The sequence below is a fragment of the Carcharodon carcharias genome, chromosome 5, assembly GCF_017639515.1.
Source record: "Carcharodon carcharias isolate sCarCar2 chromosome 5, sCarCar2.pri, whole genome shotgun sequence".
Taxonomy (NCBI): Eukaryota; Metazoa; Chordata; class Chondrichthyes; order Lamniformes; family Lamnidae; genus Carcharodon; species Carcharodon carcharias.
In genome coordinates this window covers 118,040,003-118,064,638 of record NC_054471.1, presented here as the reverse complement: position 1 = coordinate 118,064,638, position 24,636 = coordinate 118,040,003, and the positions used below count along the sequence as shown (strand labels likewise).

Sequence of the window (24,636 nt, the reverse complement as noted above, 5' to 3'; positions counted from 1 at the left end):
GTGCAAGTTAAAAAAACAGAAGTCTTGATAGTGATGCCCTGTGCAGGCTAATAAAGTACAAGCCTAGATATAGGTTGTGATAGTGATATACTGTGCAGGGGAGATTTAAAGCAATCATGTCAAAAAAGCCAGCAGATACACCCAATATGTCAATTTGTTTTCACTCATTTAATAGGACTTAAAATTCTTGCATGGCCCGCTTAATAAAATGTCCAGTTTTCACACACTGCTGGTTTTGTTAGCAGCAATAGAAAAGGCAGGTTAAGCTCCTTGGCAGGAAAGTGTTCTATAAATGCTAGAAACTAGCTTGATAGAAACACTTCAATGTGTATTCTAAAGGAACTTATTCTCTTGATTTCATGTGTCTCCTATTCATTGAATTACGGGTCCAATTTTTTAATGAAAACTGGCAACATCCAAAACCCAGCATGGAATCTGTCCCATTGTTACCAGTTTTGAGACACTCTACCCACACTTCTTTTTTTGGCATCTCCCATTTTAGTTGGTTGATCACCCTTCTCCATTTCCTCCTGTCAATCATCCCAATTGTCTTCCAATACCACTGCATTTAAGTCTCTTCCAACCATACATCTTTCCATTTGGTCTTAGGCCTCCCTCTTCTCCTTCCTGCAGTCCCATCTCTATCAATCCCCTCACCACATTTCCTCTCTCTCTCCACAACAAATTCTTATCAGCTACTTCTCTTGATGCTCCCACAATCTTCCCTGATCTTCTGACGTGTTTGTTTCTGATTTTGTCCATTCTCATCAATCCACGCATCGATCTCAGCATCAGCATCTCCTTAGTCATTGTTCTTCTGTTCTTGGTGTTGTCCCAGTTTCTGCATTATATAACAAGTCCAGTGTCAAAACTCTCTTGTAGATTCTTCCTTTAAGTTTCACTGATGCTTTTCTATCACAACATTCCACAACACCTCTTCCAATTACACCAACCAGAGCTGATCCATTATTCAATTTCCATTTCCATACTTCCATCTTCTGCCACTGCTGAACACAGGTGCTTGAAGCTACTCACTTTCTCCAAGTCTTCATGCATAATCTTTACACCTTCACTCCGATTCTTTTCCCTAGGCTCAAACTGACATTCTATAAACTGGGTATTTGGTTGACAGATTTTCATACCTTTGTATTCCAATGCCTTTCTCCAGTTCTGCAGATACTCAGTCGTGTTATCATAATCCTCACCATATAGCTCAATGTCATCTGCAAACATCATCGACTATTACACTTCCCATTTCCCTTGCTCAGTTAGAACATGCATGAAAATCAGGAAGATGATGAGGCTCAGTGCTGATCCTTTGTGTCATCCAAATTTTCCATTACTATTAATAGATAAACTAATAAATTTGTTCTGATTTGGTGGCTGTAACTATCTATGTCTCTCAGTGTCACAGCATATAATAACAAATACAAATTTTACTTAAGAATAAAGCATTGAAGTGTGTAAAATAAAGGAAACCTATTTAAAGTGTTGTTGCATTCACTATGTTATTGACAAAAGAATTGTACAATGTTTGAAAGTTAAAAGCAATAGGCTTGAAATTCCACAGCCACTTGTATGACAGCAGTTCAGCAGGACTTCCATTTATTGCGTGGTCTAGTCATTGACCCCATCCCAACTTGTTGGAGGAATCTCCTGCAACTGAAAATACAACAGTAGCATCCACTCTGATGAGATGGTGGAAATAATAGCCCTCCTACAGCATGGAATCCTTAGAAAATTGCTTTATTTTTGCATGTTTTGTCATATTGTCAGCAATCTTGGGTCATCTAAATGTCTTGTAAGCTAATGTTCAACTAATTACTGGTTTCATACTTCTTCAGAATGAATATCACTGAGTTGTATTATAGACCAAAGGTCTATTCTCAACAGTGTTAGGATGGATTGGGAAATGTTACTTAAAGGGATGACGGTGGGTAGGCAATGGCAAACGTTCAAAGAGCACATGGATGAACTGCAACAAGTGTTTATTCCTGTCTGGTGCAAAAGTAAAATAGGAAAGGTGGCCAAACCATGGCTTACAAGGGAAATTAGAGACAGTATTAGATCCAAGGAAGAGGCATACAAATTGGCCAGAAAAAACAACAGACCTGAGGATTGGGAGCACTTTAGAATTCAGCAAAGGAGGATCAAGGGATTGATTAAGAAGGGGAAAATAGAGTATGAGAGTAAGCTTGCGGGGAACATAACAACTGACTGTAAAAGTTTCTGAAGGTATGTGAAGAGAAAAAGATTGGTGCAGACAAATGTGGGTCTCTTACAATCAGGAGCAGGGGAATTTATAATGGGAACAAAGAAATGGCTGACCAACTAAAAACATACTTTGGTTCTGTCTTCACAAAGGAAGACATAAATAACATACCAGAAATGTTGGGGAACACAGGGTTTTGAGAGGGAGGAACCGAAAGAAATCAGTATTAGTAGGGAAATGGTGTTGGGGAAACTGATGGGATTGAAGGCTGATAAGTCACCAGGGTCTGATAATCTACATCCAAGAGTACTTAAGGAAGCGGCCCTAGAAATAGTGGATGCATTGGTGCTCACCTTCCGAGATTCTATAGACCCTGGAACAGTTCCTACAGATTGGAGGGTAGCTAATGTAGGCCCACTATTTAAAAAGGGAGGTAAAGAGAAAACAGGGAATTATAGACCAGTCAGCCTGACGTTGGTAGTGGGGAAAATTCTAGAGTCCATTATAAAAGCTGAGCACTTGGAAAACAGTGGCAGAATCAGACAGAGTCAGCATGGATTTACAAAAGGGAAATGATGCTTGACAAATCTACTGGAATTTTTTGAGAATGTAACTAGCAGAGTTGATGAGGGGGAGCCAGTGAATGTGGTTTTTTGGACCTTCAGAAGGCATTCGACAAAGTCCTACATAAGAGGTTAGCATATAAAATTAAAGCGCTTGGGATTGGGGGTAGTGTATTGAAATGGATAGAAAACTGGTTGGCAGACAGGGAACAAAGAGAAGGAATAAACAGGTCTTTTTCCAAATGGCGGGCAGTGACTAGTGGGGTAATGCAGGGATCTGTGCTGGGACCCCAGCTATTCACAATATATATTAATGATTTAGATGAGGGAACGAAATGTAATATCTCCAAATTTGCAGTTGACATAAAGCTAGGTGGGAGGGTGAGCTGTGAGGAGGATGCAGAGATGCTTCAGTGTGATTTGGACAAGCTGAGTGAGTGGGCAAATGCATGGCAGATGCAGTATAATGTGGATAAATGTGAGGTTATCCACTTTGGTAGCAAAAACAGGAAGGCAGATTATTATCTGAATGGCTATAAACTGAGAGAGGGGAATGTGCAACGAGACCTGGGTGTCCTCGTACACCAGTTGCTGAAGGTAAGCATGCAGATGCAGCAGGCAGTAAAGAAGTCAAATGGTATGTTGGCCTTCAGAGCGAGAGTATCCGAGTACAGGAGCAGGGATGTCTTGCTGCAATTATACATGGCCTTGGTGAGACCACGTCTGGAATATTGTGTGCAGTTTTGGCCTCCTTATCTGAGGAAGGATGTTCCTGCTATAGAGGGAGTGCAGCAAAGGTTTACCAGACTGATTCCTGGGATGGCGGAACTGATATATGAGGAGAGATTGAGTCGGTTAGGATTACAATCGCTGGAATTCAGAAGAATGAGGGGGGATCTCATAGAAACTTATGAAATTCTAACAGGACTAGACAGGAAGGATGTTCCCAATGGTGGGGGAATCCAAAACCAGGGGTTACCACCTGAGGATACGTGGTAGGCCATTTAGGACTGAGATGAGGAGAAATTTCTTCACTCAGAGAGTGATAAGACTGTGTAATTTGCTACCACAGAAAGTAGTTGAGGCCAAAACAATGTTTCTTTTCAAGGAGTTAGATATAGCTCTTGGGGCGAGAGGGATCAAAGGATATAGGGAGAAAGCGGGAGCAGGCTATTGAGTTGGATGATCAGCCATGATCATAGTGAATGGTGGAGCAGGCTCGAAGGGCCAAATGGCCTACTCCTGCTCCTATTTTCTATGTTTCTATGGCTCCATGAGATGACTTTCACAAGCTACACCTAGGTGATAATTTGCCGGATTGGAGTGCCTGCCCTTTATAAAAGAAGAAAGCCTGTGAACAATTAGTCTAGCTTAAAGGATTTCGATGAAAGGTTGACAACAATGATTATGCTATTCTTCCTAATACATTGCAATTCATGTTGCTTTCCCCTAGGCCAATAAAACTAGAATAATGTTATTATTTCAAAGGTCAATTTGACAATTTTAACCAAATGTTAATCCATAGAGACAAAGTTAGGAAATCATTTCTGAATGTCACCTTCACCTTTAGGGACCGTACAGGAAGTCCTAAAATAGTAACATGTGCTGGTTTCTTACCATTTCTTTTCAATCTGTTGAGATGGATTTCAATATGACCGTCTTCTGTTAAGGGAGTATCTTCTGCCTAAATTATAAAACATTGAGGTTATTTGATTGCACAGTTCAGTGTAAAAAATTTTGCACATTCACCATTACTTTCGAAGCAACAGTGAAGATAGGCACATCTTAGAATGTTGCCTCGGTTTAATTCACACACCAAGGCAGAATTTTATGCCTCACAGGCAGGTGCACACCCGACCTAATTGGGGGTAAAATAGTGCAAGATGGCTTCGGGCAAGCGTCCGAACATCACCCCACCCGCGCGCTATCTTCAGGTTGGCAGGCGCGCATGAGTGTCGGAGCTGCACACGCCATTAAAAAGCCAATTGATCCACATTTTATGTTGCCCATGCGATTTCGCACTAGTCACATAGGCAAAATGGGCAGGGGGGCCGCCCAGATTTTGCAAAACCTCATCCAAAGGCAGGATAAAAAGGGTCAGCAACATTGCCATTGTGAGTATTGAGGAGTTTAGGAGATAATTTGCTGCTGATTGCTTACAGCTTCATTTTGGTCATGAGCTTCATTCTTAGCATTTCTAGGCTTTATTTCAGGACTCATTGGTGTCTCCAAGGCCCCTGGAGTATTTTGACCATGTGGACCCTTCCAGGTATCAGACATTCTTCTGTTCCCCTGGTAATGGGGATTGTGGTCTCCTCTGAGGAGGAAGAGAGGGGTAGAAGGGAGAGGAGGCCAGTTGTCCCAATGCAGTTTCCAAGGATGTGACCTGTGGAAGGAGAGGCACAGGCATAAGAGGTGCAGGGCCAGCAGGAAGTCCAAGGCAGAAGAGGCCGCAGAAGATGCCATTACTCTGCTGCCAAGATTTACAGGCAGCGATGCAGCTACCTCAATATGTCCGAGGTGCAATGCCGAAGGAGGCTCTCCAGGGAGACTGTGACCTCCATTTGTGAGATGATTGGGCCTTAGGTCACCCCTAATGGTGTGGGTGGACACCCCATGCCAGTGGCTCTAAAGGTCACATCAACTTCTGTGCCTCCAGCTCTTTCCAGGGGTCAGTGGGGGATCTGTGTGGAGTCTCCCAATCAGCTGTCCACAGTTGTGTCAAGCTGGTGACAGAAGCTCTGTTCAGGCGGGTAATGACATTTATTCATTTCCATATGGACGAGGCCAACTAGGCTGAGCGAGCCAAAGGCTTTGCAGTGATTGCTGATTTCCACCGCATCTAGGGTGCAATCGACCGCACACATGTGGCCATCAAGGCACCAGCGGGTGAGCCCGGTGCCTTCATCAACAGGGAGGGCTTCCACTCCATAAACCTGCAGATAGTGTGTGACTAGACGACGCAGATCCTGCAAGTCTGTGCATGGTACCCTGGCAGCTCCTATGACACTTATATCCTTAGACACTCCCAGGTGCCAAGACTATTCGGTGCTCCAGCCCAACTGGATGGATGGCTGCTGGGTGACAAGGGCTATCAGTCGAAGATGCAGCTTATGACGCCACTCCACAACCGTAGAACAGAGGCAGAGCAGCGTTATAATAGGAGCCACGCCTCCACAAGGCAGCGATAGAGAGGACCATAGGTCTTCTCTAGATGCACTTCCAATGCCTGGACCGTTCAGAGGAAGCACTACAATACCCCCCAGAGCGGGCATCACTGACAGAGATTGCATGCTGTGCTTTCAACAATCTGGCACTGGCAAGAGGGGACCCATTGGCAGAAGAGGATCTTGAGGCAGCTCCACAGGCCACAGAGGATGAATCCAGTAGTGAGTCAGAAGAAGAGCATGAGGTGAGGAGAACACTGAGGGCATTGGAGCAGACCTCTGGATCCTTCAGGGAGACAGGGACATCAGGGATGCCTTGATCCAATGCTCCTTCAGCTAGGCTGCTAAAGATCTGCTTCCACCTCAACCCTGGGCTGCCACCTCCATCCCTGATGTCTGAAATGAACCTTTCATTTGAACCCAAAGTCCACTTAGTGGCTGTGCAATAAAGTTTAGAGGCACTCACGTCCAGCATTACATACTGGCATACCCTGCTCCTGAAAAAAAAAGGTGAAGCATACTTAGGCCATTACGGCAAAAACAAAATTTATGTACTTTTCACAGTTGAAAGAAATTAACATGTCCATCTCTGGAGTTCATTTTCAAACCGTAAACTTAAACAAAACATTGCAGAACAGAAGATCACCCGTGACCAGCACATCTTTTTTTAAAATTCATTCAAGGGATGTGGGCTTCGCTGGCTGGGCCAGCATTTATTGCCCATCCCTAGTTGCCGTTGAGAAAATGATGGTGAGCTGCCTTCTTGAACCACTGCAGCCCAGGTGGTGTGAGTACACCCACAGTGTTGTTCAGAAGGGAGTTCCAGGATTTTGGCCCAGCAACAGTGAAGGGACAGCGATATATTTTCAAGTCAGGATGGTGAGTGACTTAGAGGGGAGCTTCCAGGCGGTGGCGTTCCCATTTATCTGCTGCCCTTGTCCTTCTAGATGGTAGTGGTTGTGGGTTTGGAAAGTGCTGTCTAAGGAGCCTTGGTGAATTCCTGCAGTACGTCTTGTAGATGGTACACACTACTGTTACTGCGTGTCGGTGGTGGAGGGAATGAATGTTTGTGGATGTGGTGTGAATCAAGAGGGCTGCTTTGTCCTGGATGGTGTCGAGCTTCTTGAGTGTTGTGGGAGCTGCACTCATCCTGCAAGTGAAGAATATTCCATCACACTGCTGACTTGTGCCTTGTAGATGGTAGACAGGCTTTGGGGAGTCAGGAGGTGGGTTACTTGTCACATTATTCCTAGCCTCTGAGCTGCTCTTGTAGCCACTGTATTTATATGGCTAGTCCAGTTCGGTTTCTGGTCAATGGTAACCCCCAGGATGTTAATCATGGGGGATTCAGTGATGGTAATGCCATTGAATGTCAAGGGGCAATGGATGGATTCTCTGTTGTTGGAGATGGTCATTGTCTGTCACTTGTGTGGAGTGAATGTTCCTTGCCATTTGTCAGCCCAAGCCTGGATATTGTCCAGATCTTGCTGCATTTGGACAGGGACTGCTTCAGTATCTAGGGAGTCATGAATGGTGCTGAACATTGTGCAATCATCAGCGAACATCCCCACTTTTGACCTTATGATGGAAGGAAGGTCATTGATGAAGCAGCTGAAGATGGTTGGGCCGAGGACACTACCCTGAGGAACTCCTGCAGTGATGTCCTGGAGCTGAGATGACTGACCTCCAACAACCACAACCACCTTCCTTTGTGCTAGGTATGACTCCAACCAGCAGAGAGTTTCCCCCCCACCCCCGATTCCCATTGACTCCAGTTTTGCTAGGGCTCCTTGATGCCGCACTCAGTCAAATGCTGCCTTGATGTCAAGGGCAGTCACTCTCACCTCACCTTGTGCTCATGGTGCCTTAAACTTACGTTTACAAGTGCTACGTCTTGGTGCCCCCCATCCCGTCCTTCACTGGCAGTGGCATTGGAGACAGCCTGCTGACTCTGCTGTCATTGATGACCTTGGCAGTCATCCTCTGGCCAGTGGAGCCTATGCTCCTCCTGCCTGGGACAGAGTGGCCAGTGCAATAGCTGGCATCTCCCCAGTCATTGCAGCCTCATCAGATGCCATGGTCACTGGCATCATCTAGATTGCCCTGAGAGGAGCCTGCAGAGACAATAAACAGCTTGTGCACCAATGTGTGTTCTCTCTGGACCTCCCTGCTCACCATTGATGGACGAGCACGTAGCTGGGACACTGGGTGCCTCATCCATCTCCCACACTGGTACTGAGCACCTGAGCTCAGTGCCTGTGTGAGGGCTTGCAAGTCTGAGTGCAACCCTAGGCACCCCTGATTCTGTTCCTGGCACTGCCTCTCCATGAGAGTCACTACTCTATCAATGGAGGAGGCAGTGCACTAGGCCATGAAGTTCAACGCAGTGCTTATGCTCCACATGGCCTCCTCCTCAAAAGAGACCATGGCACGTATACTTTCATGGATACTCTCGCACATCCTGCTGGACATCCAGCTTCTGCCGCCTAATGGACAACTACAGAGGCTCATCATCTGCCTTTGACTCTGCATCATCCTGGTCTCCAGCAGTTCTCCGACTGCCGATGCCCTGGGCACTCCGTCTGCACCTCAAACGAATGTGAAGTGCCTTCACCACTGTGCACCGACATTCAGGCCGAAGATCTAACGCCCACCGAGGTACTAGTATCTGTACTGGTGCCTGGTTCAGAGAGTGGGTGTGATGCAGGTGTGATGGTGGTGCTCTGGCATCAGGGGTGGCTCTTTGGAGTCTTCCGAAAGGAAAGCCTGCTGGCGAATCTAAGGGAGAGCAAGGACATGTCATTAGTTTAAGTCATCACACTGTCACTGTGCATGCCAGGCACCCTGTTGAGACAATGGAGATCTAAATCATGGTGCCATCATCTTTCAATGATCAATGGGGACTCCAGGTTTGAGGCTTCCATCAATGAAGAGACTACACAAGAATGTTTGCACCACCAGAAACTCTCATCTCTGTGCATTACACTGTTACCTTCGTCTGACACACCGCCTCTCCATGACTGGCTGAACAAGGTGCATGGTGCTTCTCTAGCTCCAAGACGTCCTGCTCAAATCTGGTCAGGATTTGGAGGTTTGGTGGGGCCTCTGCCTATCTGTGACCTTTCAATGTTGTTATGGGATGTCTTCTCCTGAAAGGACAGAGGAGCATTGATTAGTCCACTCTCTACCTGCAGCACCATTGCAGCCTGGCCATCCCCACCTGAGGAGGACATGGCAGGGCACATCCGAGTCGTGGCCTTCAAGCTGCAAGGCACTCAGTCCAAGCAGCCAGGGGTCACCCCCTTGGCCAGCTCCAGCATCATTGACAGTTGGCACTCAGACTCTAGCACCCCTGAGCTCCATGGGGGGGTGGCAGCCCTTAACACTTCACCACACTGATCCATTCTCACACGGTACTCACCCTTGCTGAATGCAGCAGGTCATTGATTCTTTTGTGGCACTGTACCCACATGCGCCGCACAACATTGTGGCTGCTGACCTGCGCTGCCACCTCCTCCCAAACTCTTTTTGTTAGGTGCGATGGTCTCCCCCTTCCATCTCTGGGGATGAGGGTGTCCCTCTGGCAGCCGCCTCCTCCAGGAAGACCGCGAGGGACTCACCCAGGGGGCCAAGTACCCATCTGACCTGCCCTCCCGCCTGGCACCTCCTTCCATTGCTGAGGCCATAGCTTCACTCTACAGACCGCTCAAGAAGCCTTCACAGAGATGCCTGTGCTGTTTTTAAACAGCCTGCCAGGTCACCATTGGACCCGACACCCGACAGGCCCTCGCCCCCACCCTGTCCAGCCCTTCCCGACCAATGAGAAGCTGCGTTTCATGCTGGGCATGTATTAATCGGCCAGCCCCCAGCATGAAATTGCGGTTGTGGGCTGATCACGGGCTCATGTCTGTTTCCTGGCTGGTCCCGGACCCGCTGATCACCCATGCCCGCCAAGGGTAAAAATCAGGCCCCAATTTCAGAATGTTTGTCCTATTAAATAATGAGTGTGATCAATATACTGAGCACAAATTTGACTTCATAACTTCACTTTGAAATAACCTATTAATAAATAAGACTTGCACACTTGGCTGGCGCCAACCATTCTTGTGAAGACGTCAATGATGTTCACTCCTTTTTCTAATTTTCCACTTTCCCCTCTTCACATCCAACATCCTCTGTTTCATCTCTCCATAATAAGGTGAATACTTAATAAGATAATGGACATCTGCCAGAACTTTAGTGATGCCCGGCACATCATCCATAAAGATGTATAAAAATTCTTTGCAGATTTCCCACAGGCATTCAATAAAGTTGTCACACAAAAGGTAAATAGCAAGATAAGGGCTCATGGAGTTGCGGGCAATATATTATCATGGAAAGAGGATTGGCTAACGGACAGGAAGTAAAGAGCGGACATACATGGGGCATTTTCAAGTTGGCAGGCTGTGAATCATGGAAATTTGTAAGGATTAGTGCTGGAGCTTCAGCTATTTATAGTCTATATTAGCAACTTAGATGAAGAGGCAGAATAATGAATCTAAGTTTGTTCATGATACACAGCTGGATGGCAATGTGGGGAGGACACAGGAAGGCTGCAAAGGGACATAAACAGGTTAATTGATTGGGCAAGATGGTGGCACGTGGAGTATAATGTGGGCAGTTGTGAACTTCGTAACTTTAACCGTAGGAATAGAAAAGAATAGCTTATAAAAGATGTGAAACTTGTAATGTTGATGTTAAGAGATACTTGATGTGCTCACACTAAGAACTCAGAAAGTTAGCTTGCAGGTAGAGCAAGCAATTAGGAAGGCAAATGGCATGTTGGCTTTGGTTCCAAAGAGATTGCAGTACAGGAATAATGAAGTCTTGTTACAAATTACAGGCTTTATTGAGACCACATCTGGAACAGTGTGCAGTTTTGGTTTCCATATTTAAAGAAGGGTATATTTGCAATGTAGGCAGTACAATAAATGTTCGCTAGATGGGCCCCTGGGAAGGTAGGATTAACCTATGATAAGAGGCTGAGTAAATTGGGCCTATGCTGTCTGGAATTTAGAAGAATGAGAGGTAACTTAATTGAAACATACAAGATTCTTAAGAAGTTTGGTAGGGTAGAGGCTGAGAAATTGTTTCTGCTGTTCGGAGAATCTTAAATGCAGAAGCATAGTGTCAGGATAAGGGGGCGATCATTTAGGACTGAGATGAGGAGAAATTTCTTCACTCAAAGAATTGTGAATCTTTGGAATGTTCTATCCCAGAGAGTTATGGATGCTAGGATGGGCAGATTTTTGGTCTCTCAAGGGATATAGGGAGTTGGTGGGGAAGTGGTGTTGAAGCCCAAGATCAGCCATGACCATAGTAAACGGCAGAACAGGCTCAACGGACAACATGGCCTACTACTGCTCCTTTTTCTGTTCTTGTGCTCTCTCAGGAGCCTGCTGAAAATTTAAAATCAAAGATGACACACAATTGTTAGGGCCAGAATCCCTCTGCAAGAATGGTTTCTGCTGTGACTGCAGCCTTTTCATACTTGCATCTCATTCATTGGGCCAGTAGGAGAAAACTACATACTCCTGCCACCGGGAATCTATCTGCAAGTAATGCCAACTTCCAGACTCAGTGAGGGTGCAGTTCAAGATGGAGAAATGATGGCATGTTCTGTAAATGATGGCAGGTATTCAAAACAGCTCTTAAGTGGCTACCTGCCTCCATGGATTGGGTTGCCGATTGCTGTGGCAACCAATTCTCGGAATCTCGCTCGAAGACAGGACAGAGTCTGTGTGGCATCTCAATGCACAACTATCTGAGTTCCCTCCATACCACCCCACCTATCACCTCCATGCCAAATATAGCTCAATAAGTCTGATATTATTTAAACACAAAAGCAATGGAGTGGATTTTGAAAGCTTTGTGGGAAGTACATCCATGAAGACTTCAGGGATGGAGCAAAGTAACTTCATTCAAATGGATAAAAAATCATGTGGAACAAGCAAACCTCTGTGCTCAAATTCCTGATAATTGCTCCTATCATGTGAAATTCTGCACTGGGAGCACTAATTCTGCTCCTAATTGGCAAAACAGATGTATGTTTGTATAATTTCTCTGAAGCCGACTCTTCTCAAGAATCTGATCTGACCTTTGAACTATGATGGTAACATTCAGAATGAACATGTTCAGTTGAACTAACGTGAATGAGCATGGAGAAGTCCAGCACCAACTTGGCACAGGAGTTTGTACACAGTTTGTACACAGCTGGAGTCTCTCCTTTCCAACTCTATCACCAGTGACTGGTAGCAGATATTGTAGCTTCCCTGGCAGCAGCAATTCAACATTAGAGAACTGCAGTGGAAGCTTATACTGAGGCCATGAAATCTCAGCTTACTCCCAAGCAGGCATAGAGTGCAGCCAGCATAGCATGGATACCAGAGTTCAAAGCGACATGTGGGGTGTGACAGCAGTTTAGCAATCTATCTTCTGACAGATTTCTCAGATTGCTAAAGTGTTGCCCAGGGGGAGCAGCAATGGCTTTGTGGTGCAAGAATCTGCTGTCACCAGCTGCTCCAGCCACAACGCACATCTCTTTTAAAAGGCACATGCTAGATTTGAGTGTTGCGAGGAAGCTATAATTTTGGGCCCCTGATGACATGTGTAGCCATTGGGCATCACAGTTAGGGCTGGCTGCATGTAGCTATCATTAACATGAGCAGGTAGCATGATGTTTGCACGCTGCCTTCATTTCAATCAAAGGGGTAGGTTACTCACGCAGGGTGATCACCGCACTCAGTTTGGTTGGGGGGGGGCGGGGGTGCTATTCAATTTAGACTCCATTTTGTTTTATATTCATAACTGGGTTCTTGATGGTAGAAGGAGTTGAACAATGCTGGCACCAAGGTTCAAACTAGTCAAGTTGAATGTGATAAAGCACGCCCTGTTTTTTGGTTGTAAAGGCCCTTTGCGATTGCATAGTGGCATTGTTGCTGGGCTAGTAATCCAGAGATCCAGTGTAATGCTCTGGGGACCCAGGTTTGAATCCTGCCATGACAGATGACGGAATTCGAATTCAATAAAAATCTGGAATTAAAAGCCTGATGATGACCATGACACCATTGCCAATTGTTGTAAAAACCCATCTGGCTCACTAATGTCCTTTAGGAAAGGAAATCTGCTGTCCTTACCTGGTCTGGCCTACATGTGACTCCAGACCCACAACAATGTGATTGACTCTTAAATGCTCTCTGAGCAAGGGCAATAGGGATAGGCAATAAATGCTGGCTGAGCCAGCGATGTCCATATCCCATGAATGAAAAAAGATGTTTTTACCAATCTCAAGCAAAAAAATCTTACTTGAGCTTGAAATCAACTACTTAGGCAGGCCAAATGTAATATCTTATCCTCCATCCTAAATATCAAGATTTATGAAATGTAGAAATCTGCCTCTATTCACAGCAATGTAAAATGCTTTTAGCTAATAATTCAACAGCAACATAATTGCTTGCATCTATCGCAGCAAGCTTTACAACAGGAGGTGGGACTTTTGAATAATTGGTAGCAACAGCATGCAGAAATTAAACAGGTGCCAATGACACATGGATTTTTGTGTGTAACAGTGTTAGCCGGCTATTAAGAATGGACATTTTAAAAAACGTGCCTGTTGCTACCATTTGTTGAGTGAACTGTGCTGTAATTTGGACATTGATTTTTTTCAAAGTTCTGCACATTAGCAGCCTTCCATTCATTCATAATGTGGACATTTTTAATCAATTTGTAGTATTAGATAATGATACAGCTGTAACTCACCTCTCTCACCTCTGAATTAGAAGCTTGTAGATTTAAGGCCCACTCCACAGACTTGAGTACAAAATTGAGGCCAACACTGGAGTGTACTACTGTTGAGTTGCCACATTGTCAGAGGAGTATTTTTCAGATAGACAGGATCCCATGGTACTAGTCAAAGAAGAGTAGGCGAGTTCTCCCAACCTTACTAATATTTATCCCTCAACCAGAATCACTAAAAAAGATGATCTGGTCTTTATCACATTGCTGTATGTGGGAGATTGCTGTGAACAAATTGGGTACCTTGTTTCCTACATTGCAACAGTGACTACATTTCAAAAGCGTTTCATTGGCTGTAAAATGATTTGGGACTTCTTGAGAACATGAAAGTTGCTATATAAATGCAAGCTTTTCTTTCACCAATCTCAATCAGTGAATTGACAAACTTTTTTGGCTTGCACAATAGTTTACATTTAAATGACACGCCAGCATAAATGTTATGAACTTGAACTTTGCTGCAGAGTCTCATCCACTAGAGATACATTCGGTCCAATTTGAATAGACAGAAAATCCTACCAACCCTGATGGACAAAACTCTACTTTAGAAGTTCATTCCATTTATGGTGCAATTGTATATGAAAGTTAAGTTCCCTTTTGTGACTCCAAACAGTGCAGCGGAAATTGCTCTGTATTATTTGTGTACAAAAGTCTGTCAGAGTGAAATTCCTCTGTTTAAACAGTCATTGATTCATTTAAATGAATAACCAGAACATATGTATTCCTTATAAATATGACAGTACAGTTTCATTCTCTGTGACATTCCAACAACATTATGCAATAACAGGCATAGACATTTAATACACTTACCCAAAATTGCTTGATCTATTATTTCAGCTTTACCTTAACAGGTTAGCACCTTCACTCAGATGGCGGTGCAAGGAGTTTCTAACATTCCAAACATTTGCTCACTGTTTTCCAATGAAATAATTTCATGGTCTGAGTCTTAAGCGGAGAGATTGAGTTTTGTTCAGGTTTGGAGCAGTAAATTTGTAGTTGTGATCAGGTTTTATAAATGTACAGCAGCAGAGCATTCATATCTCATTCTTAAATATATCAAATCAAGGTGAGAAGGTGGGGTCATTGTTTTACATCCCACCAGAGACTTGCCTCGCGCCCCTGCCAGAAGGGCTTGAGGTTGGGAGGGGGCAAAAAAGATGTTGTTGGGTGACGTTGTGGGGGACAGAAAGTGTTGTGGGGGGGTGGAGATTGGAAGGGGAGGAATAAAGGTGTCGGGGGGGCAAGGTTGGGAGGAGGTGAGAGTGTATAGGGAGGAGGGGGTAATGGGAGTGAAGATGTCAACTGGGGAGATAGATGTAAAGGGGTGTGTAAGGTGTAAGGGAAGCAGTTCAGAGACGGGAAGGAGTGCAGAGAGGGGAGGGAATCCAGGGAAGGAAGGAATGCGGAGAAGGGAGGTAGTCCAGTGGGAGGAATGAGTGCGGAGAGAGGGAGGAGTAAGGCTGGAGGAAGAAGTAAGGCTGGAGGAAAGAGAAGGGAGGGGGCAAGGACTAAGGGTAGTGGAAGAAGTAAGGGTGTCTGAAGGAGTCAGGAAGGGGGATGGACTAAGCAGGGGGTGGAGCCCAGGGATGGAGAAGCGGGGAGGACTAAGGCACTAAGGGGGCAGACTCCGGGGTAGGTGGGGGAGGGGGGGCTGGCAAGGGGGTTCCAAGGGCGGAAGGAGTCCGAGGGGTGGGGGGGAGATGTCTAGGTGATTGTACAAGAGAGGGGGGCTCTGATATGTCCTTGACTGCCTCCTGAGGAGTGAACTGAGGGTGGGCGTGGTGAGGGAATGGTGAGAATGACCGAGGGCAGAGTGAGGCGGTATGGTGGGAGGGTGAGGGTGCGATGTAGCAGTAGAAGGGACGGTGAGGATGGTTGGTGGGGACCCAGAGGCAGACACGGGCTCTTGGGGTGAGAAGGAGGAGGTCAGGGAGGTTAACGTGGATGGGGATGGGGTTTTCGGGAAAGAGAGGAATGTGAACATTCACCTGGACAACCCCGAAGGAAAAGGGTTGGGGCTAGTAGGTCATGGAGGGGAGGTGGAAGGTGATGCGAGGAGGGGTCAACAGTGACGCGGGGAAGGAAATGGGTGACTGGGGGAGGGGAAAGAATGGGAGAACAAATGAAAAATTCAATTATTAACATGCTATCTAAATCGAAAGTAAAATGACAGTCGTGGTGGGTGGGGTCAGATGCTACATGGGGGTGTGATCAGTGGGTGAGCGGAGATGCAGGTCAGCTCAGATGGACAACTGAAAGCGAACCCCAGCAGGCAGCATTGAAAATGCTCAGGACAGTGAGGTGAGTGTGGTGCATGAAAGATCTGTGTGTGTGGGAGAGTGCTTGCACAAGGCTCTGAAAGGCCCTGCCACATATACACTTCTCCCTCCAGAATCACTTGTTGCCAGCTGCTCCCCCTGTGGGACGAGGTTGAGGCACTCACAGGCAAAAGGGACTAGGAGTGAGGGGACAACCTCTGAGGTTACTAATTGGATGACCCAGGGATGTCCAGCTGCCATTCCTCCTCCCTTTAGGTTGCCACCAGCCCTGGCTTGACTTCTGGAGGGGAAGGAACACCTGGAGGGGTGTCAAGGTGCCCCGTTTCTCTCTCGTGTTGCCATTGCAGGAACTCACCCATTGCCACTGCGATGGAGTACAGGCCTGTTCACATCTCTGCATTCTGCTGGACCAGGGTCTCCATGGTGTCTGCCATCCTCACCATGGAGATCTCCATACATGTACATGTGGGCACCGCTTCATCAGAGAACAGACAGGTGTACTCCTTCGAGTCGTGAGCCACTCTATTGAGAACTTCCAACAGCTCTGCATGATGCTGCCCCGCCTTCTGCTGATTCTCCAGGATGAGTTGGAAGGCCTAATCCAGAGGTTCGTCATCTGACTCGGACCTCACAGGTGCATCTTCCCCAGCAGTCCTCCGAGTGCCAGGGAGCTGGGCTGAACCTGCTTCCTCCTGTTGCGGACATGTGTCTATGCAGTGACCACCAGGTTGTGAACCTGAGTCTGCTCTAGATCTAGGTCCCAGAGAGGTGTGTGTCTCCACACTGGTGGAGGGTGTGGGTAATGCACTGTGACGGGTCTTCCAGGCTGCTTATTTCCATCTCTTCAATGGAGGAGGTGTCCTCTTGGTTGGAGGTGACGACCTGGATGGAGCTGAGGGACTGGCTGGCTGAGGGTGTCAGTCACTTGGCAGAGCTCCCTGTGAACCAAAGTAGAAATAATTAGTATATGGCAGCAGAGTCAAACGCAGCAGAGAGAGAGCACTCCCATTTGCGTCGAGAGAGAGGTGCTGTGGTGCAGGATCCTCACAAGGATGTTTGCCCCTGAAATCACAGTCACCGCAGGCATGGCCCATGGCCTTACCAGTCAGCATGATGGCTCCTCAAAGTGAGTGAGGGGCTAATGTGGGCCACTCCACCCTCCTGTCTGGGGCCTCTCCCTACTGATGTGAGCCAGCTTCTCCTGCATGAAAACAGATGGAGAGAGCGTGAGCAGAGCACATTGCATTGCACAGTGTGGAATGTTTGTGTGGTGAGCAGAGCCATGGACAGAATGAGCACATGAGCTCCAGAGATATGAGCCTGATGGAGATGTGAGGGTGTGTGTGAGAGTTAGTGGTGCTTTCCCTTGAGGTGTGAGATCCCTATGGATGTGTGATGGGTTTGTGAGTGTGAGTTGAGAGTGATGAGAAGAGTGATTTACCCTGGCAGAACAGGTAAGACTATTCATCCTGTAGCGGCACGGAGTGGCTGTCCTCTTTTACAGGGCGTTGGCACTGACACCGCTGCCACTACCTCCCATGCTGGATTGGTGATGCCTCTGCCCAACCTGTAGCCAGAGCAATGATAGTGGACATCACAATGGGCTTTCACAGCAAAAAAAAAGGGGCTTGAGGGATGCATCACTAAACCTGGGGGCTGCAGTCTTTTTGACTTTCGAGTACCGCCCTGTCTTTCATGCAGCATTCATGGGCTGGAAACACTGAGAGATGTGCACATAGCTGCACTTTAAATATGATGCCCGATGTGATGAAGTGGCGAGGTGATGGTGTGGCGGGCAAATGAGTACTTGCCCACCATTGAAACGGTGTGTTCCCAGGAATGCATAACCAATGCAGTGGGTTTGGGACGATATGGCGTGAGAAGCTGCCATTGCCACCAATGGGTAAGTGCCCTATTCCCCACCCACTAATGCACTTCGTGCAAATCTCCGACTATTCCACCCAGTATAGTTTCATTCTCTGTGACATTCCAACAAGATTGTGGAATAACAAGCATAAATATTTAATACACATTCTTGAAATTGCTTGATCTATTATTTCAGCTTTACCTTAACAGGTTAGCACCTTCACTCAGATGGCGGTGTGAGGAGTTTCTAACATGCCAAACAATTGCTCACTGTTTTCCAACGAAATAATTTTGTGGTCTAAGTTTTAAGCAGAGGGATTGAGTTTTGTTCAGGTTTGGTGCAGTAAATTTGCAGTTGTTGTCAGGTGTGTATTTTAGAAATGGGCAGCAGCAGAGCATTCATAGCTCATTCTCAAAAATATCAAATCAAGGTGAGAAGATGGGGTCCACCAATGAGGTTCTTTATTTCACATCCCACCAGAGACTCACCTCGAGCCCCTAGCAGAATGTTAACATAAATAAAAGATTCCAGAAGATGAGGGGGATGTGGTACTGGACCTCCTCTTTTGTGGAATGTGCAAAGATTGGCTCCAACAATCCCTTCATGAAAAGACCATATTTATACATGTTATCTTTTTTGGAGGATTTAAGCTACAATCCTGCCCTAGATTTCCATATGGGTTCCAATTCTGCCCTTTTTACTCACAGACATACCGCCACCAGTGAAACATTGGGTCCTTCTGAGGCCAGACATACAGGAGCTCCTGCCGTAGGGAGTCGCCACCCCTAGCCCTGACCCCTCTTCTCTCTGTTGCCTTGTTCAGGGCAGACAAGGACTCCACTCCTACCAGATCATCCAGGAAACTCTCATGTTATGGCCAGGCCTAATAAGCAGGTTCCAACCTGAATTATGGTCCTTGCTGAAGTTATTGTAGCAATGAGCCAGAAAGGCTGTGAATTTCTAACCCCAAAGAGAGTTTAGAGAGAGATGATTGTAAACATCTGGCACAGCAATGTGCATGGTAAGGAATCTCTGTTGTCATGGCTGCTTCCCTAACTGTGAGATTTTGCCTATGCAGAGGGACAAAGGTACATTTCCTTTATGAAGTGTGTATCACATTTCACATTGATTGTTTTAGGCTGGAGTCATCTCCAAGTAGGAGCAGAGCGAAAAAATATGATGTGAAGTAGAATTTTAGTTGTTTTGCTTTCTGTGACACACAGTTTATAGGAAGGTGGCTACTCACCAAAAGAGGAGGATTTGAACTATGTGGCCGACCAACTTCAACTTCTGCACGTTGACAGACGAGCAACAGCAACAGGCAGTGTAATATAATCTTATGTTGAGCCATAATTTCAAATGTCTAAAATCAGAGAAAAATTGATAAAACTGGAAAAAGAAATATCAATATGTGATTAGAAAACAGCAGTATATAATCATAAAAGCAAAATACTCTGGATGCTGGAAATCTGAAGCAAAAACAGAATATGCTAAAAATACTCAGCAAGTCCGGCAGCATCTGCAGAGTGAGAAATAGAGTTAATGTTTCAGGTCAACAATATTTCATCAGAACAGATTCCCAAGTTCCAAAGAAATGTACTAACCTGAAATGTTAACATGAAAACCAACCCTTTGATGTGGTCAAGCGAAGAGAGGGCAAAGAGGGGAGTCATTCACCCTACCTCACCTGGTCGTAACAACATTTTGATACAGAAAAGCATAACATAGACATAATAAAAGAAAGACTGCCAATTAAGACAGTAAGGCGATTGGTTGTTCTGTTTTCTCAGCTCGCACATCATTATCATTCCACATCATCTGGCATTAGTCTCATGACACGTAAAGTCACTGGACAATTTTGGCATGAACAGAAAGTAGTTTAACAATATCAGAGGCCCTCAAAAACTTATTTTAAATGTTAATTCATTTAAAAAGAAAACAAGGATCTTTGAACAAGAGAACCTGAATGACTTCTAAATGGGCAACCATGGGTGAAATGTCACGGTAAATGTACATGGTACTTTTCAGTGAAAGCATTGACTTCATATGAAAGCTTTCTTCATAAAACATTCCTGTTAAGATAATTTATTTTATATTATTTCTTTTTAAAATGCAGAAACTGGTAATCGGAGTGTAATATACCTTTAAGAAGAATTTTATAATGGAAGATCACATGATCTTAGTATCCAATAGCAGAGTAACGTGGGCTACCTATGTAGTTGGTAGTCTGTAGTCAGTCATTAGTAGTTGGAGTACTATATAGATAGAGTTTGAAGTGCTAGTGCATGTTCAGTTGCTGCTAAGTACCTTTGTAAATAAACACAGAGTTTTCAGCTATGAAGTCTCGGCTACTCAACTCTATCATTAGTACCAAATCAGCCACCCCTTACAACAAGTGTGCAAACAGGATCCAACAAACTGGTGACTAGAATCCAACAGAAACAAAACAGTGCACTTTCACAAGTTTCCTCAGCTGAGCACACTTACTGGTGCTATCATATTATAGATTAATCAAAACCAGTTCTTGCTGAATTTGATGCAGAACTGAAAGACTGCGGTCTTTGTCTGGCAAACCACCTTTATACTTACGCATTGTAGCTTTGCTCGCTGGTGATAATATCAGTTATATTTTAGCTGCACAGTGAGGGGAGGTTAAAGAGGGGAAGAGCAATAGTGGTAGGAGACTCGATAGTTTCTGCGGCTGTAGACGTGACTCCAGGATGGTGTGTTGCTTCCCTGGTGCCAGGGTCAAGGATGTCACTGAACGGCTGCAGAGCTTTCTAAAGGGGGAGGGCAAACAGGCAGAGATCATGGTACATGTTAGGACCACGAAATAGGTAGAAAGAGGGATGACGTCCTGCAAGCAGAGTTTATGGAGCTAGGGGGCAGGTTAAAAAACAGGGCCTCAAAGGTAGTAATCTCTGGATTACTTCTGGTGCCACACATTAGTGAGTATAGGAATAGGAGGTTAGTCCAGATGAATGCGTGGCTGGAGAGATGGTGCAAGAGGGAGGTCTTTAGGTTTCTGGGGCATTGAGAGCGTTTCTGGGGGCAGTGGGACCTGTACAAGGCGGACAGGTTGCACCTGAACCGGAATGGGACCAACATCTTTGCTGGGAGGTTTGCTAATGCTGTTGGAGAGGGTTTAAACTAACTTGACAAGAGGATGGGATCCTGAGAGGAGGTTCAGCAGGGGGAGATGCACAGCCAAAATTAGAAGAGAGAGCAAGTGAGTCTGGAAAGTATAGAAATTATAAGCCAGTTAAGGCACAAGGGAGTTTGGCAAGGTTGATTTGTATTTATTTTAATGCAAGGAGTCTGACGAATAAAGCAAATGAGCTGAGGGCACAAAATAACACATGGAAGTATGATGCCATTGCTGTCACAGAGACATGGTTGAGAGATGAGCAGGATTGGCAGCTCAGTATTCCAGGATATAGGGTCTTCAGGCGAGACAGGGAAGGAGGTAAAAGAGGAGTGGGTATTGCAATATTGATCAAGAATTCAATTACAGCAGTAAGGAGGGATGACATCTTAGAAGGCTCCTCAAATTTAGCCATATAGGTAGAACTTAAAAACAAAAAAGGAGCAATCACATTGCTGGGAGTGTACTATAGGCTCCCAAACAGTCAGAGAGAAATAGAAGAACAGATATGTAGGCAAATTTCAGAGAAGTCTGAAAATAATAGGATAGTAATAGTGGGAGATTTTTACTTCCCCGACATTAACTGGGTTAGTCATAGTGTGATAGGTTTAGAGGGAGCAGAATTCTTAAAATGCATCCAGGAAAGCTTTTTAAGCCAGTACATAGAAGATCCTACATGAGGGGGGGTGGTCCTGGACTTAATTTTGGGAATTAAGCCGGGCAAGTGGTAGAGGTATCAGTGGGGGAGCATTTTGCAGATAGTGGTCATAACTACATTAGATTCAAGGTTGTCATGGAAAAGGACAAGGATAGGCCAGAAATCAGAGTTCTAAATTGGGGGAAGGCTGATTTTAATAAGAACAGATATGATTTGGCCAGAGTTGACTGAAAGCAGCTACTTTTATATAAATCTGCATCAGAGCAGGGGACTCATTCAAGTAGGAAATAGGGAGAATACTGGGCCAACATATTCCAGCAAAGATAAATGGTGGGACTAACAAATCCAGGGAACCCTGGATGTTGAGGGATATACAGGATTGAATAAAGAGAAAAAGGGAGGCTTATGGCAGACACTGAGGGCTCAAAACAGTGGAAGCCCTAGAGGAAGGTGTAGGGGGAAACTTAAAAAGGAAATTAAGAGAGCAAAAAGGGGGCATGAAAAAATATTGGCAGGTAAAATAAAGGAAAATCCAAAGTTATTTTACAAGTACTTTAAGAGTAAGAGGATAACTAGGGAAAGAGTAGGGCCCATTAAGGACCATTATGGTAATTTGTGTGTGGAGCCGCAAGATGTAGGTAGGGTTCTAAATGCATACTTTGTGTTCACAAGGGAGAGGGATGACGTGGATATGGAAATCAGGCAGAAGGACTGTGATATAATTAAAGAAATTAGTATAGAAATGGAGGAGGTTCTAAGCAGTCTGGTAGGCTTAAAAGTACATAAATCTCCAGGCCCTGATTAAGTGTATCTCAGGCTGTTGAGTGAGGCAAGGGAGCAGATAGCAGAGGCGCTGGCAATAATTTTCAATATCCCTCTGGCCACAGGAGAGAGTGACCAGGTGTGTAGATGAGGGCAATGCATTTGACGTAGTCTACTTGGACGTCAGCAAGGCTTTTGATAAGGTTCCACTTGGGAGACTGATAACGAAGGTAAGAGACCATGGGATCCAAGGCAATCTGGCAAATTGGATCCAGAATTGGCTGAGTGGCAGGAAGCAGAGGGTGATGGTCGTGAGGTAGAGGGGCGGGGGGGCGGAGGGAGGGGGGGGGGTGGTGGTGTTGTTTGTGACTGGATGCCTGTGCTCAGTCGGGTTCCACAGGGATCAGTATTGGGTCCCTTGCTGTTTGTGGTACATATAAACAATTTAGACTTGAATGTAGGAGGGTTGATCAGTAAGTTCACGGATGACACGAAAATTGGTGGGGTGGTAAATAGTAAAGAGGGTAGCCTTAGGTTACAGGAGGACATAGACAGGCTGGTCAATTGGGCTGATCAGTGGCAAATGGACTTTAATCCGGATAAATGTGAGGTGACGCACTTGGGCAGGACAATCAAGGCACGGGAATACACGATGAATGGTAGGACCCTAGGAAGTACTGAGGATCAGAGGGACCTTGGTATACATGTCCACTGGTCCCTTAAGTATAGAATAGATGGCTATGAGGGGCATAGGATAGACAGGAAGGAACTTTTCCCCTCGTTGGAGGGATCAATAACCAGGGGGCATAGATTTAAGGGAAGGGGCAGGAGGTTTAGAGAGGATGTGAGGAATTTTTTCACCCCAAGGATGGTGGGAATCTGGAACACTCTGCCTGAAATGGTGGTAGAGGCAGAAACCCTCATAATATTTAAGGAGTAGTTAGATGTGCACTTGCAATGCCATGGCATACAAGGCTATGGGCCTTGTGCTGGAAAATGGGATACTTGCCTTTATTAGCCGAGGCATAGAATATAAGAGCAGGGGGGTTATGCTGGAATGGTATAAAATGCTGGTTAGGCCACAGCTAGAATATTGCGTGCAGCTCTGGAATGTGCATTATAGGAAGGATGTGAAATGCACTAGAGAGAGTACAGAGGAGATTTACCAGGATATTGCCTGGGCTGGAGAGTTTTAGTTATGAGGAGAGATTGGATAGAATGGGGTTATTTTCCCTGAAGCAGAGGAGATTGAGGGGGACATGATTGAAGTGTAAAAAATTATGAGGGGCATAGATAGGGTAGAAAGGAAGGAACTTTTCCCCTTCTTGGAGGGATCAATAACCAGGGGGCATAGATTTAAGGTAAGGGGCAGGAGGTTTAGAGAGGATGTGAGGAAGAATTTTTTCACCCCGAGGATGGTGGGAATCTGGAACTCATTGCCTGAAATGGTGGTAGAGGCAGAAACCCTCATAATATTTAAGAAGTAATTAGATGTTCACTTGCGATGCCATGGCATACAAGGCTGTGGACCTAGAGCTGGAAAATGGGATTAGAATAATTAGGTACTTGTTCGATCGGCGCAGTCTTGATGGGCCAAAGGGCTTTTTTCTGTGCTGTAAACCACTATGACTCTGTGACTCTATCACTAAGATTAGCAAAAGCAAAAAGCCAATGCCAAAGTTTTTGCTAACATTAAAATTTCTAAGGATTCAAATCTTTTGCCTGAGACTTTAAAAATTCGCTTTGGTTCAGTTGCAGTTCTACTACAGCCAGTGCAAAATTGAACAGTGCCCCTTGCCAAGCTGTTCCGGTACAGCTACAACAATATCTAAATGATAATATGAAAAATTGTCAAGGTATTTCACGTCCATACGAAGCAGGACAAATGCAAACTGGCTAACCCTCCACTGATCAGTCTACTCCCAGCCATACAAACATACAAAATAGGAGCAGAAAAGTAGGCTATTCGGCCCCTCAAGTCTGCTCCGCCATTCAATAAGATCATGGCTGATCTGTTTGTATTCCGAATTCCCAATTACACTCGATAGCCTTTGCTTTCCTTGCCTAACAAGAATCTATCTACCTCTGCCTTAAAAATATTCAGTGACCTTGCTTTCACTGGTTTCTGAGGCAGGGTTTGAAAGCTGCACAAC

The 24,636-nt window shown here is 45.4% G+C and overlaps 1 long non-coding RNA gene across 2 annotated transcripts in view; it reads right to left on the bottom strand.

Annotated features, from left to right (window-relative positions):
* Nucleotides 1-662: 662 nt before the first annotated feature.
* LOC121278455 overlaps nt 663-24,636 on the bottom strand; it is a 79,916-nt gene continuing 55,942 nt past the window's right edge. The window contains exons 3-5 of one of the 2 annotated variants that reach the window (XR_005943151.1): nt 19,165-19,281; nt 4,393-4,459; nt 663-841 (exon numbers count right to left, since the gene is read on the bottom strand). This is a non-coding gene — a long non-coding RNA (uncharacterized LOC121278455). Of the gene's footprint in view, nt 842-1,580; nt 1,663-4,392; nt 4,460-19,164; nt 19,282-24,636 lie in introns of those variants that run through there. The other variant, XR_005943150.1, reaches the window with a different exon arrangement.